We start from the raw sequence: 15,982 nt of genomic DNA, 5'->3' as shown, positions 1-15,982 counted from the left end.
CCATTTTCTTTGCCAAGGAAACCCAAATGGACAAAGGACAGGATTGAAAAACTACAATAAATTATTGTTAAGGGCATTATCTTTGCCCTTAGGGAGATTATTACCTAACTGGGCTACATGAATCAATTAATAGTTCTGGAATATGATATAATTAAAATGCCTTGACCAGGGGAACCATGGACAACTCAACTGATTTCCTTGAGTCCTGGCTTTCTTACTTTTAAAATGAAGCATTATAATATCAGATATGGAAGGAACCTTAGAAGGCCCTCTAGTGCAGTGTATCATATTAAAAAAAGAAACAGAGCCACTAAACCACAAATAAAGATCTTTATGGCTGGGCTGCATATTGAATTAGAAATTGAATTAGAAAATGACATTAACATTATCTATTGTATTTTATTTACTTTAACAAATATTTGAAAATTACACTGAAAATTGCACTGGGGAATATTACAGGCCAGCATGCTGCCTGAGGGCTTCTTTAGTCTAATGTCATCATTTACAGATAAGGAGACTGAGGCACAGAGAGTTGGAGTGACTTGCCCAAGGTTTAGCCTGGAGAACAGAAAATTTAGCATACACCTGATGCATATCTTTCAAGTATTTAAGGAACTCTCCTTCATGGACATGGGAGACTTTTCCTGCATCACCCCAGAAAGCAGAATTCAGATCAATGGATGAAATTTATAGAGAAGAAAATTAAGATTTGGTGTAAGGAAAAACTTAAAACTGTCCAAAAGCAGAATGTATTGCCTCTGAGTGGTGGATTCTTCATCACCAAAAGTCTGGAAGTAGAGATTAGGTGGCTAAGTGTAGAAAATTCTAGTGTATCCCTGAGATACTTTCCAACCCTTAGATTCTGTGATAGCAGCTCCAAAATGCTATGACTGGGCCTCATATCAGGCAACTGCTTAATAAACGTGTGTTGAATAGCTAGGTGCATCCCAGTCCCCACATATTCCACCACTATTCTATAGAGAATGAGGGCATTAACAAATGCTCCCCAACTCAAGAGACATGATGAAAAATTAAAAGGTTCAAGTAACATATGACTGGGAATAAAATCACCTACCTGGCCACAGACTAGATGTGACTTTTGCACAAGCTGTCCTCCATAACTGGAACACTCTCCCTCTTTACCTCTGCAGCTTCCTACGAGATACCTTTCCCTATACCTGAAGTTAGTGCTCTCAGCTCCACTCCCCACCCCCACATCACCCCCACATTTACTTTACTTTGTTTATATTTTTATTGTCTCTGTATATGCTGTTTCTATCAGTAGACTATAAGCTCCTTGATGGCAAGGACTATTTAATTTTTATCTTTGTATCACCCGTATCCAACAGAGATCCTTGCTCATTGTAAAGCACATCATACACGTTTGTTGAATTGAGTCATGTTGTAACGAATTAAGATAACTCTTCATCTGGCTCAATACACTAACTGCCTAGTTTCCTTATCTCACAGCCCAAGTCCTGTGTTCACCCTTCTCTAACCCCCATTCGGACCTCACTGTACATAATTCTTATTTGAACTTACTTCCACTTCCAACAACTTTAGACCTTTCATCTCTGAGAACTTCTCTGTCCAGTTCTTAATCTTGGCTTTTCCCACTGATTCTGACCCCTCCTTGTACAGGACCTTTTTGTCTGAAATGTTCCTCTCATTCATTGGAGGGAAGGTTTTGTCGGGACCACAGATTCCAATCAATTGTAGTTCTTAATGGGTCAGGAGTGGTGATGAAACAGCACAAGCTATTTCTAGAGATCAAGTTGCTATAGGACCCTGGTCAAAGTTATCAGGCTTACAAGATGAGGCCTCGGTTCTTGAAATGAAGCTTTCTCCTATTCACACCTACTGACACATACCCCTGGCACTGATGATTTTTCCTTGATAGAGTAGGAACTCTTTTCCCTTGGGTTATTCATTGGCCCACTGATCCATTAAGGATAAATTATTAATTCCAGGTCAACTGCAGAGAACTTGGACTATATCCTTGGATTAGATTCTTAAAAAGGAAAGCTACACACGGGAAGAAGATATGAACTAAAATCGGTAGATTGAAGATAGATTACACATAGACATGTAGTTCCCTGGAGAAGAGGGACAACATAGCCCCATAGACAAAAGTGGAGAGAGACAGTGGTGGAGTGTAGAGGAATTCCAGGACAAGCAGAAGAATCCCAGGACCAAGCCTTGATGACATAGAAGAAACATTTGTAGAACAGACCTGAAGGTTACAAGAGGAGTTCTTGGACAATGCCAATTTTTGAACCAAGTAGAAGAGTAGCAAGATCAGGGAGCAGAAACTGGAGCTATGGAATAGCAAGAAAGAGAGCTAAGCTAAAGGGACAAATTCCAACCTTGCCCACCGCTAACGTTGTGAAATACGTAGACAATACAGGCTGAAAGTGAGAAGAGCAAAAAGACAGCACATTTTCTATTACTCCCTTCCCCTCTCCTCTGGACTTTCTCCAGGGGCAGGGCTTCAATAGAGGTGGCTAGATGGTACAGTGGATAGAGTGCTGGAGTCAGGAAAACTCCTCTTCCTGAGTCCAAATCTGGCCTTAGACACTTACTAGCTATGTGACCCTGGGCAAGTCACTTAACCTTGTTTGCCTCAGTTTCCTTATCTGTCAAATGAGTTGGAGCAGGAAACAGCAGACCACTCTAGCATCTTTGCCAGGAGTCAGATAGTCTGAAACAACTGAACGACAATAAAAGTTATTCACAAGACAAAGAGTAAACCCAGAAATATCCATAAGAGTTGTGGATAATTGACAGGAAATTCTTAGATGAGCAATGGAATGATCACTGAATTTGGAGAAAGAAGACTTAGGTTTGAATCCCTATTTACTATTCGTATACCCTGGACAAATCATTTAACCTCTTTGGTGGTCCCTGGGAGTAGGAGTCACAATGGAGTCACTTTATTCTCTGGCAACTCTGAATGTTTTTTCCTTACTAGCAGAGAAAGGTGGTACTCTCCTAGGTAGGCTCTGAGAGAAACTGAATCCCACAAGAGGAGAGAGAATTGCTTCCAGTTTATGGATGTAGGATTGAGTCCCTTGTATTTTCCACTTTTTTTTTGGTCAGATTAAATAAAAGCTTCCCTTTATTTGAAGAACTGTTAGCCAGAATGCTTGCATGGGACATCTCAGTAACTCTGCCTCAGACTAATTTATAATTTCCATATGAACTTCTACCTACTTCAGATACCTCTAGGCCCTTTAGCTCCATGTAACTTATCTCTGTGGAAAACTACACACCTTTCCCTTCTCTATAAAAAACTTAGACTGTGTCAAAATTCTGATGTTCACAAAGGAAACCATTGTTGGGGCAAAATGTGCAAAAGTTAGATGTTTCCAGGGCAAACAATCCGTATCAAAATAAGACAAATAGTGGTCTCACTCAAGCTTAAGCCCCAAACATGTAAACTCAAAGCTACAGTTGTGGGCTGTGGGTAATTATTCTATAAATGCCCTATTTGTTAACCCATTTTTACTTACCCTGAATCAATCTGGTCAAGAGTGCAGATGTAGCTGTCTACATTTTTATTTTAAAAATAATAATGGAGACAGAAATCCTCAAAAATAATTCTTATCTTTTACTCTATTGTGCTTTCTAGAAATAATTTGCTCTCCCTTTAAGGGTGTGTAAGTGAACAATTATATTGGAATTCATGTATCATAATATATTTGAACATACAACTTATATGTAAGTGGGGTTACTGATCTAGCTGAATTTCTTCTTCTGACTTAGCCGGCCACAACAATGTATCCCCTCAACTTCTGGATAATTCAGTGTATTTTTCTTCTGAATCCTTGGTTTTCTTTGCTTCTCATTTTTTTCTGTAAATCAGTTGTTGCTTATCTAATTTTTTAAAAGTATGTTTTCAATATACTCCCTCTCTTAATACTCCTCATGTGAAATGTGAAGTGTGTAACATGGAAGACAGCAATTCAAAAACACCAACTTAAGTGATGATTGTTATATAGCTTTCTAACACTCTGGGTTTACAATGTTGTTGTGATTTCACGGTGTGTTGTGGCGGCACTGTCTCAAAGAATTCAGAGTCAGACCACCTCTAATCTAAGTATAGGCATTTATTGAGGATTGATGCCTCTCAGAAGTGGGTGAGTTTCTGAGAGGAACTAGCAACTTAGTAAGACAACACAGGCAAATTTGTAGTGTAGTGATGATGATTATACAATGGAAACTATGAATATTAAAAAGGCAAGAGGGATTTGTTAGGGATTAGGTAATGGGGAGGGGTCCCTTCCATAGTTTGTTGGTCAAACATCCTGCTTGTGCTGCCCCCCCCCATTGGCTAGGTATTGTGGTCCTGTCTTTGGCTAAATGGATGATGTGAATGTGGTTGAGTACAAGAACACACCTGTTCAAATATGTCAATTGGATCTGGGGGCAATGGCTAGCTAGGAGCAGTGGCTGTATTGAGTCTGGGGGCCTGTGGTGTGGTTAAAGCCAGATTGTGTGGCTAAATCAGGACATGCCTGCTGTTCAGTGGGGCCCATAAGAAAGTTAGAATATTGAAGCTGGGGGCAGCTTTATTAGGATTCCGTCAATGTCAAGAATATTATGTGGGATATCTCAAAAGTCTTAGTGCAGTTTCTAAGCTTTAGTAGCTTTAACATTGCCCTAAAACTTTCAGGACACCCTGTATTATTAGAAACCACTAGTTTAAATCCCCTCCAACTGCATGCTTTAAATTTTGATTCAGAACCTTTTTTTTTTAATCCAAGAGAGTTTGGTTTGTTCAGAGTGATTGAACATTTTTTGCTGTTTTTTTCAAAATAATTTTTCAGCACTTACATTTTCTAATTGTACCATTTCTAGTGCAGGGCAGAATCATCTAATAAGGAAATGAGAGACTTTTACTGAAACCATAGGGAAAAATATCACATTCTCTCCCCTGAGTTCAATGCTCCACCCAATGGCTCCAAGCCCTATCCAGTTGCAGTCATACTAGAAAACATGTACAGCTGTAGCTGATCATCTGTACTGCTGGAAGAGGTCATATTTGTAATCCATTTTGCTGGCCTCCAAGTGAACGTACAGATTTACTGGAACTATTAGCCTACTGCACCTGCTTATATAAAGCAGAAGTCATCTGCTGATGTTACAGAGAATTTCAGAATTGTGTGAAACGCCCAAAACTGTCTTTCATCTGGACTTTTTTAAAGAATGGATTTAGTCTATCATTCAAGTTTATGAATATTTGGGAACATCTGGATTGACTAAGTTTTTCACTTTTATCTGGACATTTGGCATTGTGTAGACATAGCAAAATGAAGGCTAATCATTCATGTTATCTTTGTCTACTGGGACTTGAATTTCTCTGAGTTCTAATATTAACTTTTTTCTTATGTGCTCCAGGATCTTGGAAAGCAGTAGTTTTACAGGCTGTTCATGCACAGACAACCAAACTGGCCATCCACATTCCTCAGCATCTTCATCAGTCTGGATGACTGCTTCAGCTAAGGCTTAGTGTGCTGGAACTGACTTTGCAGATCTTGACTTACAGAAAAGAACCAGGTAAAGTGAGAGGAAGTGGGCATGATTAGACCATAGCAGGAAAGGGTTAGAAAAAGACCTTGCCCCTCTTCTCAATTCCCTTTAATGTAACTGTACAGAGAGTCTTATGATCCTAGAAGCCTGTCCCAGTCTGGGGACAAGAATAGCCAAGTACATCTAGTAGGTATTTAATCAATTTTTTTTTTGGTCTGTATGCTAATGTAAGAGCTCTGTGGTGGATAAGTCAAAAGCTTTTCACCTTTGACTTTCTACAATCCAAACCAAATCCATCTAGAATTTGTTAAGTATCTACCATATCTAAGGCACCATGCTAGGTACTGAAGATAAAAAGACAGAATAAAAACGTCCTTACCCTAAAAAGGTATTAATTTTAATAATGAATTTATAGATTTATTCATCCATTGCAACCAGCCATAATTCCTTTCTGGGAGGATAGATAGCTTTTCAAATAACAAAGAGAGGACTATAGGAGAAATGGGTTCAACAGAAGTATTTAGGAAACCATAAAAAAACTACACAAATGCAATCTATTATTATCATTTATTGATACTGAGCCCAGGGACCATTGGAATGCAGACAGAACAGCTGTGAAAAATTGAAATAGTTTGCTTTTCACTGCTATAAGAAGAGATATCTATATATAGGGTGAGTGGTAAATGGTTTAACCAATCACTTTTTAAAATAAGATTTTATTTTCCCCCTAATTACATGTAAAAACAAAAGATTCTTTTTTTTTTTAAAGTTCTGAGTTCCAAATTCTTTCTTCCCTTCCTCCTCAACCCCCTTTCTGAGATGGTAAGCAATCTGATGTAGTATACCAATCACTTTGAAAGTGGGTAATTACTTAGTTTGTACTTTGCTGTGGCTCTGGAGAGTCCAACTGTAATAACTACAGAATCTCTTGGCTGCTTTGTGGAATAATATAAGCAGCCAAGGTGAGAAGCATTGTCTGTTTGTCATTACAAAAACGGTGGAAATGACATCATTAGATACACTTTTGACTGGAAGAAGGGACTCAGTAAATATTTGTCTGGCTCTGGGTGACGGTGCAGCATTCTCTAATGGGAAAGATCTATGTTGGAGATGATCTAGGACATATTTTAGCAATTGCTCTGAAAAAGATTTGGAAGTTTCAGTGAACTATGTACTCAACATTAATTAGTGATGTGATATGGTAGCCAGAAAAGTTAACGGGATCTTTTATTGCATCAAGAGGGGCATAGCTTCCAGGAATAGTGAAGTCATGGTTCTACTGCATGATGCCCTCACCTGGAGTATTGTTCACCATGGTTTAAGAAGGACATTAATGAATTGGAGAGTGCCCAAAGAAGGTAGTCAGGATGGCATAGATCCTTGATACCATATATATATGGGGATAGACAGATGATTGCTGTCTTCAAGTATTTGAAGGGCTGGCTCAGTCAAGAGGGATCATACTTGTTCTGTTCAGCTCCAGTAGGCAAACTCAGGAATAATAGGTGGAAGCTGCAAAGAGGATAATCTAGGCTTAAAGTTAGAAAAAAAAACTTGCTGACAATTTGGGTTATCCAAAAGTGGAATGAATGACCTATCTTGAAAGGTGATGAGTTCCCCCTCCTTGGAGGTCGTCATTTATCAAGTATATCATGGTAGTGATATAGGAATAAAGGATAAAGGAATCATCCTTTAATGTAGGGGTTGGATTAGAAAGCTACTATGGTCTCTTTCAATTCTTGAATTCTTCGATTCTGTGACATTTCTGAAAGAGGTTATTGACCAGTCCAACTAAAGAACTCAATCAATCATGTTGCTATTTAGTGGCCATGTAAATATGACTCTGCATGTCACTCCATAGAGAAAAGAGTAGAAACAATTAGAAACCAAGGCAAACAAAACAAAACAAAAGCATCCTCCAGGGAACAAAAACATTTAATACTGGAATCATGCACTTCACTTTGTTAGCATATTATTTCTCCTGCCCCAACCACAAACACTGAAGGCCAAGAATAAGTTTAGGTCCCTCTATGGCAAAGGACCAAGACCAAAAAGTAGTTTGTATGAAGCTAATGGAAACTTTTTTTTTTAAACTGGGTAGCTACCAGGTGAGACTGAAAGTAAGAGGCATGTCTAAGGCCCTGAAAAGCAGGTTGGATGGTTGAAACTGTCAGGACCCTAAAAAAACACTATCTTTAGAAGACATAACAATAGAAAATAATCCTGATTAATGACTTTCTGATAATAAGCTGAGGCATAAGACAGAGAAATGAATGTATGCTGCTGTGATGGAGGAGATCCATTGCAGAGTTCAAGTCAAAGAACAATTCCCTATGGATGGTGAAGTCCTTCAGATGTTTCTGTTCATATGCTGATTACATCAAACCCCCGAATACTGTCCAGCGTCAGAAGATATCTGTAATCACTGAAAGGGGCACTACCTCCCCCTCTACACAGAAAAGACTAAGGGGATGAAAATATCTATTGTTTATATTTCAACACGCCTTTGGATAAACAACCTATAGAGTCCTCCCCCCCCCCGCCCAGTATGTTCACCTACGATAGACAGTACTTATGGACAACAAGTTGGACCCAGAATTGAACAGGAGAAAGGGAGCAGGCTGAATTGCCTTTGGGAAATCGCAAAATTCATTTAATGACCCCAAACTTTCCATGAAAGCAAAGGCCCATTAAAAAAAACCAAAACCAACCAAACAAGTTTTTTTAAGTTACTTGATCCATACAAATATTTTGTGTATTTAGATGATTGTTTTTCTATTTTAATCAACAAAAATAGTAAAGATTCAAGAAAGTAATAAAAGGCTTAATTTGGGGGTCTGCCATGGTAAAGTGGAGAATTTGGGTAATGATCCACATAATTTGAGCAAGAAACTCTAACACTGATAAATTCTTCAAACATAAAAAAAAAGGGAGTTAGATTGGATTAGACTAAGGCTCTTCCCATCTCTTGATCCTATGATTTCGGTTTTATATCTGGCTTTACTTTTAGAAAGATGAGACTGTGTTTATCCATGGCTTATGGTGGCTACTATAGCATGGCTTTTGTCAGTTTTCATTATTAGGATGGCCAGTCTTAACCAAAAGATAAAATTCACACTGATCATTCAGGACGCCAGTGGTCATAGGTTCATAGAAGCATATGTGCCTACTATGAGCCAAGTACTGTGCTAAATGCCTTACCAACATCATCTTACACAGTAGATGTGGAATTAGAAGGGATCTTAGAGACCCTCTAGTCCAGCACCTTTATTTTACAAATGAGGAAAGGGAGACTGACAAGTTCAGTGACTTGATAAAAGTTAGTAGTAAGTAGTGGCCAGATCCTCTCTATCCAAATCCAGGCCCCTTTTCCTTCTTCAGCCCCACAGCAATGTTCCCATTATCCCTGATCATTCAAAGATCACTGACATTGAACCATCAGTTAAATCCATCAGTTTTTCAGTCCCCTGAGGATATAGTTAGTCTGAGCCTGGTGAATGGAAGTTATAAGGCCACCTAGATGTTCTCCTACTATCTCTATCCTCATCTTTGATTGCAGCTTATTATCTTATCTAGCCCAGCCTTCCATCCTATTCCTTCTTTAATTGTCTTCTTTTTCTATATTTATAGAAATATGTACACATATAACAAAATTTGTATATACACATAACATACACATAACTCGTGCACACGCACACACACATGAACACTCTCATATATAATGAAAATCACTTTGCTATTCTTGGTTTCCTTGCCAATCCTGAGGTTCATTTCAGCCTTTAGCTCTCCTGACACTGTTCTTAAATGACCATGCCATGCTTTCATATTCAGTCTACTACTTGCCCACACTTCCACTTTCTTCAAATGTCTTTTAAAATTCAAGTTGGTTGGGGAGTTTTTTGTGCAGATGATTTTATTTAAGAAGCATTCCATTTTCTAGAATTTATTAGACCCAGGCTATATCTAAAAGAGGGTTAATTCTCTTTTTTACCCCATGATTTTGATTTCTAAGTAGATCAAATGAGAAACAAATCTAAAAACTGATGAGGGAATTAGACCTTGCCTAAAGCACGCTGGTAACCAAAAATATTTTCACTCATTTTATTTTCTCCCATAGGAAAAAAAAAAAGCTGACCCCAGTGAAAGGTATGAGTCTAGTTGAAGTGAACAGAATAGGTTAATTATCTTACATACTGAATTACCTTCATAGTTCAGAAAAGAGGTTTGAATTTCTCTAAGAGGAAAAGTACATCTACTGCCTGAGGTACTTGGAAAATTACTTCTGCTTTACCAGAGCAGGTCTTGGAGAGAGAGAGAGAAAGAGAGAAAGAAAATCACATTAGAACTTAGTCTCTGTGTTGCCGAAGATAATGTCTCTATCTTTAACTGCATTTTGCTTGCAACTCCAACCCACTGGAGGGGAGCTGAGGTGAACCAAATTGATAAGAATGGCTCAACACAAACAGGAATCCTAGATCTTACCCCCAACCACCTGTCCAGATCACATTAAAAGAAAGCATGGTATATTGCATAAAATGTTAGCTAGGTTCTGCCCTTCCTATACCCAAGTGTTTGACTCATCTGTCTCCTGTAACTATGGACCCCTAGGAAATCAATAAAGTGAACAAAACTCCACTTTTTTCATAGTATCTCTGCAGGCAAGATCAATAGAAAATAAAGACACTTAACAGTTTGAATTGCGGATGTTGAACAAAGATGTGTGTTGTTTCTAAGCTCACACAATATTCGGTATAGTAAAATATTGCCTTTGTTATAATAATACGGCAGTTTGACATAGTGGAAAGCACTGCAATAGATGATTTTAGGTCCAACACAATGTTTGAATACTTACTAGATTTAGGACATATAAGTCAGTATACCTCTCATCCTCAGTTTGCCTATGTGTAAAATGGGGCTAATGATGCCAGGCATGGTGGTGCCTGCATGTGATCCTAGCTATCATCGAGGCTGAGGATCTCTTGAACTTTCAAGTTCTGAGCTATAATCAATTAAGCTACTAAGTTCAGTATTAATAAGAAACCTAAATCTAAAAAAAGGTTGAACCCATTCAGGTGGGAAATTGAACAGGTCAAGGCTCCAATGACAGAGTGGAGGCCAGGCCTATGAGTAGCCCTTGTACTTCCAGCCTGGAGAGTAAATCCAAGTTTAAAAAAAAGAAAGAAAAAAGGATTAATAATAAGTACACTATCTATGTCACATAGGATTCTGGGGAAAGCTTTGTTGTGTAAATCTTAAAGTACTATGTAAGTATGGACTCTTATTAGTATAGAATAATAAGTTATTAGAAATACTGTTTTATTAAAGTAACTAGTGAGAGTTTAATTCCAGTTTATAAACACTTTGTATTCCAAAAGTTTATGTCAATTGTTTTGAAATAGTTTAGAAAAAGAAGCTAAGTGCGTAGACCAATACATTAAAAAAAAAAGGCCTGGTTTACTCATCCTTCTTTGATATTTTAAAAGATTACTAACCTTATCAGATGTGGGTACTCTTTTCACCAGGGTAAATCTAGGCTTTTACAAACAAAATATGTTTTCTCATCCTGTTTGATCTTTGCCCACTTCTTTCCATAAATTCTTGAGAGGTTCCATCTATCATTGAAGGCACTGCTAGAAAGTCTTTTACTCTTTTGTGGATACAGTGCACCACTGAGGCTACCTATTTGTCATATTTTGCTCTCTCTTACTACATATCTGGATCACTTCCTTTTCTAGGAATAAAGTAGAAATACCGTATATTGGCAATGAAATAGTTTAAAAAAATACACCAATACTCATAACACTGAGATTTAAATAACATACAAATAAGGAAATAAACATTTGCAAAAAAATTATTTCCTTTTTTTCAATGTTTATTCCCTCAATCTCTTATTTATGTTGTATTGCTATGGCTAGTATGTTCAGACCTGTATCACCTAATAGTGATTACATTGAAGATTCTTTCTTTACCCTCAATCTTATTGGAAAGGCCTCCCATATTTTTCCATTACAGGTAATGTTAGCTCTTGGTTTTAGAAACTATTTACCACATATTAAAGAAGGATCCATTTATCCTATTATTTTTAATTTCTTAGCATAAAAATGAATTTAGCAAAATTACATTTAGTTAAAAGTTTTTTTGTATCTATTGATATATAATCATGTGGTTTTTGTTTTTATTATTAAGATGGTTAATTATATTTATAGTTTTTTAATAACTTTGGCTATTGAAAAACCAACCTTGGTATAAAATTAATCTGGTTACAGTATACAACATTTTAAATATGTTACTGCAGCCTCTTTGCTAATATTTTATTCAGTATTGTCACATCTGGTCTTAGCTTCCTTCTGATCAGCCCCATTGATTCTTCAATCCAAACTACCCTCAAAGCATGCCACTAGGCTTTTAGTGACTACAATTTTTTGCTTCATTAACTAATTCCTACTTTTCTAAAAAATATAAGGTTAAAGTGTTACCATGGTTCTAGCACAGTCTGTTGGGATTTTTAACTGAGGCTAATGGGGAAGAAGAGAGTGGCAGAAAAAAGATTAGGTTAATTAAGGAAACCAAATTGTAGAATATTTAAGTACATGTAGTAACAACACAAGGGCCACAAAGTACTATGAGTCTTACTGGACCTGCTTTAAGGGACATAGATACTTATCTATCTATCTATCTATCTATCTATCTATCTATCTATCTATCTCTATCTATCATCTATCTATGCCTACCCCAAGCATGTGAATGGGCAGATGAGAACAATTTGCTTCAAAAGCACTTAGAATTTGGTTAGACATGGAAGAAATCATGGTCATCCACTGCATCCTGGGCCATTAACAGTCATCTTAATTTTTGTCTTGCCACTGGATTTCAGTGACTCTGGAAGAATGAGGCTGATGACTTTGTGCAACTGGGCTTCACATAAATTCAATTCATGCACAAGTTAAGTCATCAGTGATATCTCTTTGAAAACAAAGAACAAACAACAAAAACAATCAGAATCTAAAAAAGGAATTTTTATGCTCAGGACACCAAAAATCACCACTAGGGCAAGTGTCTTGAATTGAGTTGGGCAAATGAGGTAGGTGTAGGAAAAGGGGGTGGGGCATTACTGTTTGGTAGGGAAACAGATCCTGGGACCTTGGGTATGAGGTAGATGGTGAAGACACTGAGGGGAGTAGAGAAATTTATCATGCTGGTATCTAGTAGCCTGGCATTTGAACAAATTATGGCTTCTACCTATATGTTTAACTTTGTTGTTTCTATACTTCCAAAGGACTGAAATTGCTGTTGGGGTACCTAAACTCAACATCCTTGGGCAAAACTCTAGTTGTTCCGCTCTTGTTATAGCTTTGATCCTAAGAGCATTGGGGAAGGAGTGGTGGTAGGGACCTCTGGTTGCAGGAAGCACAATGACACTTCTTTACACTGTCACCTTCTACCATAATCCTAATGAAAAGTGGATGGCAGGATACTTCATGTGGTGGTGGTAGTGGCTCCTGATTCTTTAGCAGTGAGGGGCCTTCATCCAACTGAGTTGTTAATCTAAACATTTTACCACCTCCCCTGCTCAAGAGAAGTTCTGAGAGAATGCAGCTTTAAGTTGATGATTTCTTTGCACATGCCCAATATAGAGTGGTCACCAAAAGGGTGGGACCTCAATAGGGAAATTTGACAGCTTCTCTATTCTTTCTGAATAATGTTTTCATTAATGGGCTTTCCCTCCCATTTGCTTTGTTCAAGAAACTTAAAAATAAATATCTACTTTATTGGGTATTGCCATATTGTGAAACACATTGCAGTCAAATATAAAGGATCTTTGGATTGTTGGTTTTTTTTGGGGGGGGGTTCTGATCCTTTTCTAAACTAATATGAATTATTTTAAGTTAATAGTACTTGAAGTGTGGATATTTCATTAAACCATTTAATGGTTACAGAGTTATAGAAGCTTAGGGCCACAAAGGAATTTATAGAAATTATTTAATCCAGTCCCCTTATTCTACACAGGAGGAAAGTGAAACAAGAGGATGGCTAATTTGCCCAGCATCATACAGTTTTTTTAGTGGCAGAGCTAAGGTTAGAATCTTAGTTTCCTAACTACACAGCATTACATGATATACTGTGGCTACTTGAACAGTATAAAATTAAGTTATATCTGTGTGTGAGTCTAATTACAAATAATAAATTAAAGCTTTAAGGGGAGGGTGGGGGAAGGTGCTAGAGAAGGTATGGACACAACCCACACAGAAAATTTTGTTGATTTGAATCCTTCTGGTTTTGGGTGGAGTCAGAGGAATTAAGTGTAATTGAATGGGAGATGTGTTGTTGTTCAAGGTCAGTAAAGAGACAATGGCCGGGAGGTGTGGGCCTTGAGAGGTGACTCCCTGAGGGTCGGGTGTGGTGATCCAGGATAGGAAGCGGGGAGCCCTGCGTGGTGACCCTGGGGGCACAGATGTAAAAGACCTTGGAATTTCTAGTGTAGAAGAGAGAGCCCCCAGGGAGGGCAACCCTACCCAGGTGAAAATTGACAGGAGAGGCAAGTGGCAATCAACTCAATAGAAGTGTGTATTTAGGAGAGAGATGAAAGGTAGGGTGGAGGGATACAACTATGAAAGACAGGGAACCAAGCTAGAGCTGGCACCCACATAGCCCTATTAAGAAGACTGGAGGGGCAGTGTCTAAAGGCATTCCACTTGATTCTTAGAATGTATGGATTGTCCCCTTTCCCTACAAACTGAATTTGCCGCTGGAGTTAAGAATTTCCTTAAAGCTTTGGTTGGTAATAGCTTAAATAGACCAGAATAGAGGAGAGAAACTAGTTGAGAGAGTTTCTGTCTGCATAGTTCCAGAGTTCAAGTGCTGCTCAAGGAGAGGAATTTTGATCTGGAGTTTTTGTATTTATTCGAGCAGAAACGACCCCTTACAATCCCAGCACCAGGAGACGCTGGGGGTCGGGTGGAGGCGGGTGGGGGGGTGGGGGGAAGAAGGGGTAAAGCTCATCTGGGCTGAAATTAAAAAGTAAGGGTGAATTAACAAAGGTGGGTAGGTAAGGATCACAATACAAGAGATTAGGCAACAGGAGGGCTGTCCTATTTAGAGAGCGAAACAAATGGTGGTCGTGGTGGGTCTGGGACAGAGTTCAATACCTTTACCAAAGCAAGATAATAGAATAAGGAGAAGCCGTCTACCTTTAATACCTACCTTGCCCCATATACATACATGTGAGAAAGTGCAAAATATAGTTCACCACATGTGCTTTCTATATACATATATATCTATATCTGCGATACGTGCAATCGGCTCAATATACAATTCAATGTATACAATAACATATTGAATTTGAACTTTATGCATACTTCCAAGTATAAAATAGGTTTCATATTCTGCATATTGTAAAATATATCAATATAATATAGCATACGTAAATATAGAAATTCTGTGTGTATATATGTGATATATGTGTATGTGTAGAGAGAGATGTGTGAAATAGAGCACATGTTCTCTTGATCATACATACTATGGCTATTGACCATGCCTACTGCAGGGGACAGTGGAAGAACAGTTGCAGCTTAGAAGTGAAAGAGGAAAAGAAAGGTCATGAATAATAGGCTCTAGTTTTGGAAAAATCCTCCCACTAGGAGATAGCCGCTGAAAAAAATTTAGGGGTGGGAGCTGGGAGGGGGAAATCTCCCCTAGGATCTGTCTTTTAATCTAAGAATTACTAATAAGATCTTAATTCATCTAATAGTGGATTCATTTCATTCAAGACTCTGGCTAATTCTGCAATACAGCTGCTCGTTTGTAAAGTACCCAGATCCCTTCCTCCCTGTCCCCTCGTTTCACTGTTTAGACCTCAGGATACAGGCTATTTCCAATAGGAGTTGCGTAATGGGGATTAAAACCATCATCATTTATTAAATATCTACTATGTGCAAGGAAGGAAGCTCTGGAACCTCTGAAGAAACGCAGGGTTCTTCATAGTGCTGTAACTGAGCATCATTCAGTACCTCGTGTCTGATTAGATCATTTCAAACCCAGGGAATGCCTGGGATGTTGCAGACTTGGGCCACAGTTGAACAGAGAGCAAAATACCTGATGCGGTCATCCTGCCCCTCCTCCAGCTCCACCCCTACAAAGTGTCGCATTTTAAACATCCTCTGCTTTTCCCTTTGCCTGAAGGAAGCGCGGGACCCTCTCATTTTGACTCTTGCAAACGGCTTGCCTAAAGGAGAAGGCTAAAGCAGTGCCCCGGTACTGGGCATGCTGCAGTCCTTCCTGCGGAAAGCTGTTTTAGAAAACCTGACGACTGTCCCTATTCCTTTTTTCTCCCTTCTTCTGGATGGGAGAGGCTCATGGTGGGGAGCGGGGGATGGAGGAAAGAGGGAAAAAAAGGCAGAACCGACTACCTCGAGGCTTATCCCCCTTAGAGCTTAGGAACGAGGATAGGGGT

The 15,982-nt window shown here is 38.5% G+C and overlaps 1 long non-coding RNA gene across 1 annotated transcript in view; it reads left to right on the top strand.

Annotated features, from left to right (window-relative positions):
* LOC110193914 (uncharacterized) overlaps window positions 1-15,982 on the top strand; it is an 80,471-nt gene that overhangs the window by 14,162 nt on the left and 50,327 nt on the right. Inside the window, exon 3 of the long non-coding RNA XR_002320582.2 lies at window positions 5,401-5,559. This is a non-coding gene — a long non-coding RNA (uncharacterized LOC110193914). The remainder of the gene's footprint in view (window positions 1-5,400; window positions 5,560-15,982) is intronic.

The sequence above is a fragment of the Phascolarctos cinereus genome, unplaced genomic scaffold (assembly GCF_003287225.1).
Source record: "Phascolarctos cinereus isolate Bilbo 61053 unplaced genomic scaffold, phaCin_HiC Scaffold_3;HRSCAF=262, whole genome shotgun sequence".
Lineage (NCBI taxonomy): Eukaryota > Metazoa > Chordata > Mammalia > Diprotodontia > Phascolarctidae > Phascolarctos > Phascolarctos cinereus.
The sequence above is the reverse complement of the archived record's forward strand: the minus strand, read 5'-3'. Positions and strand labels throughout refer to the sequence as shown.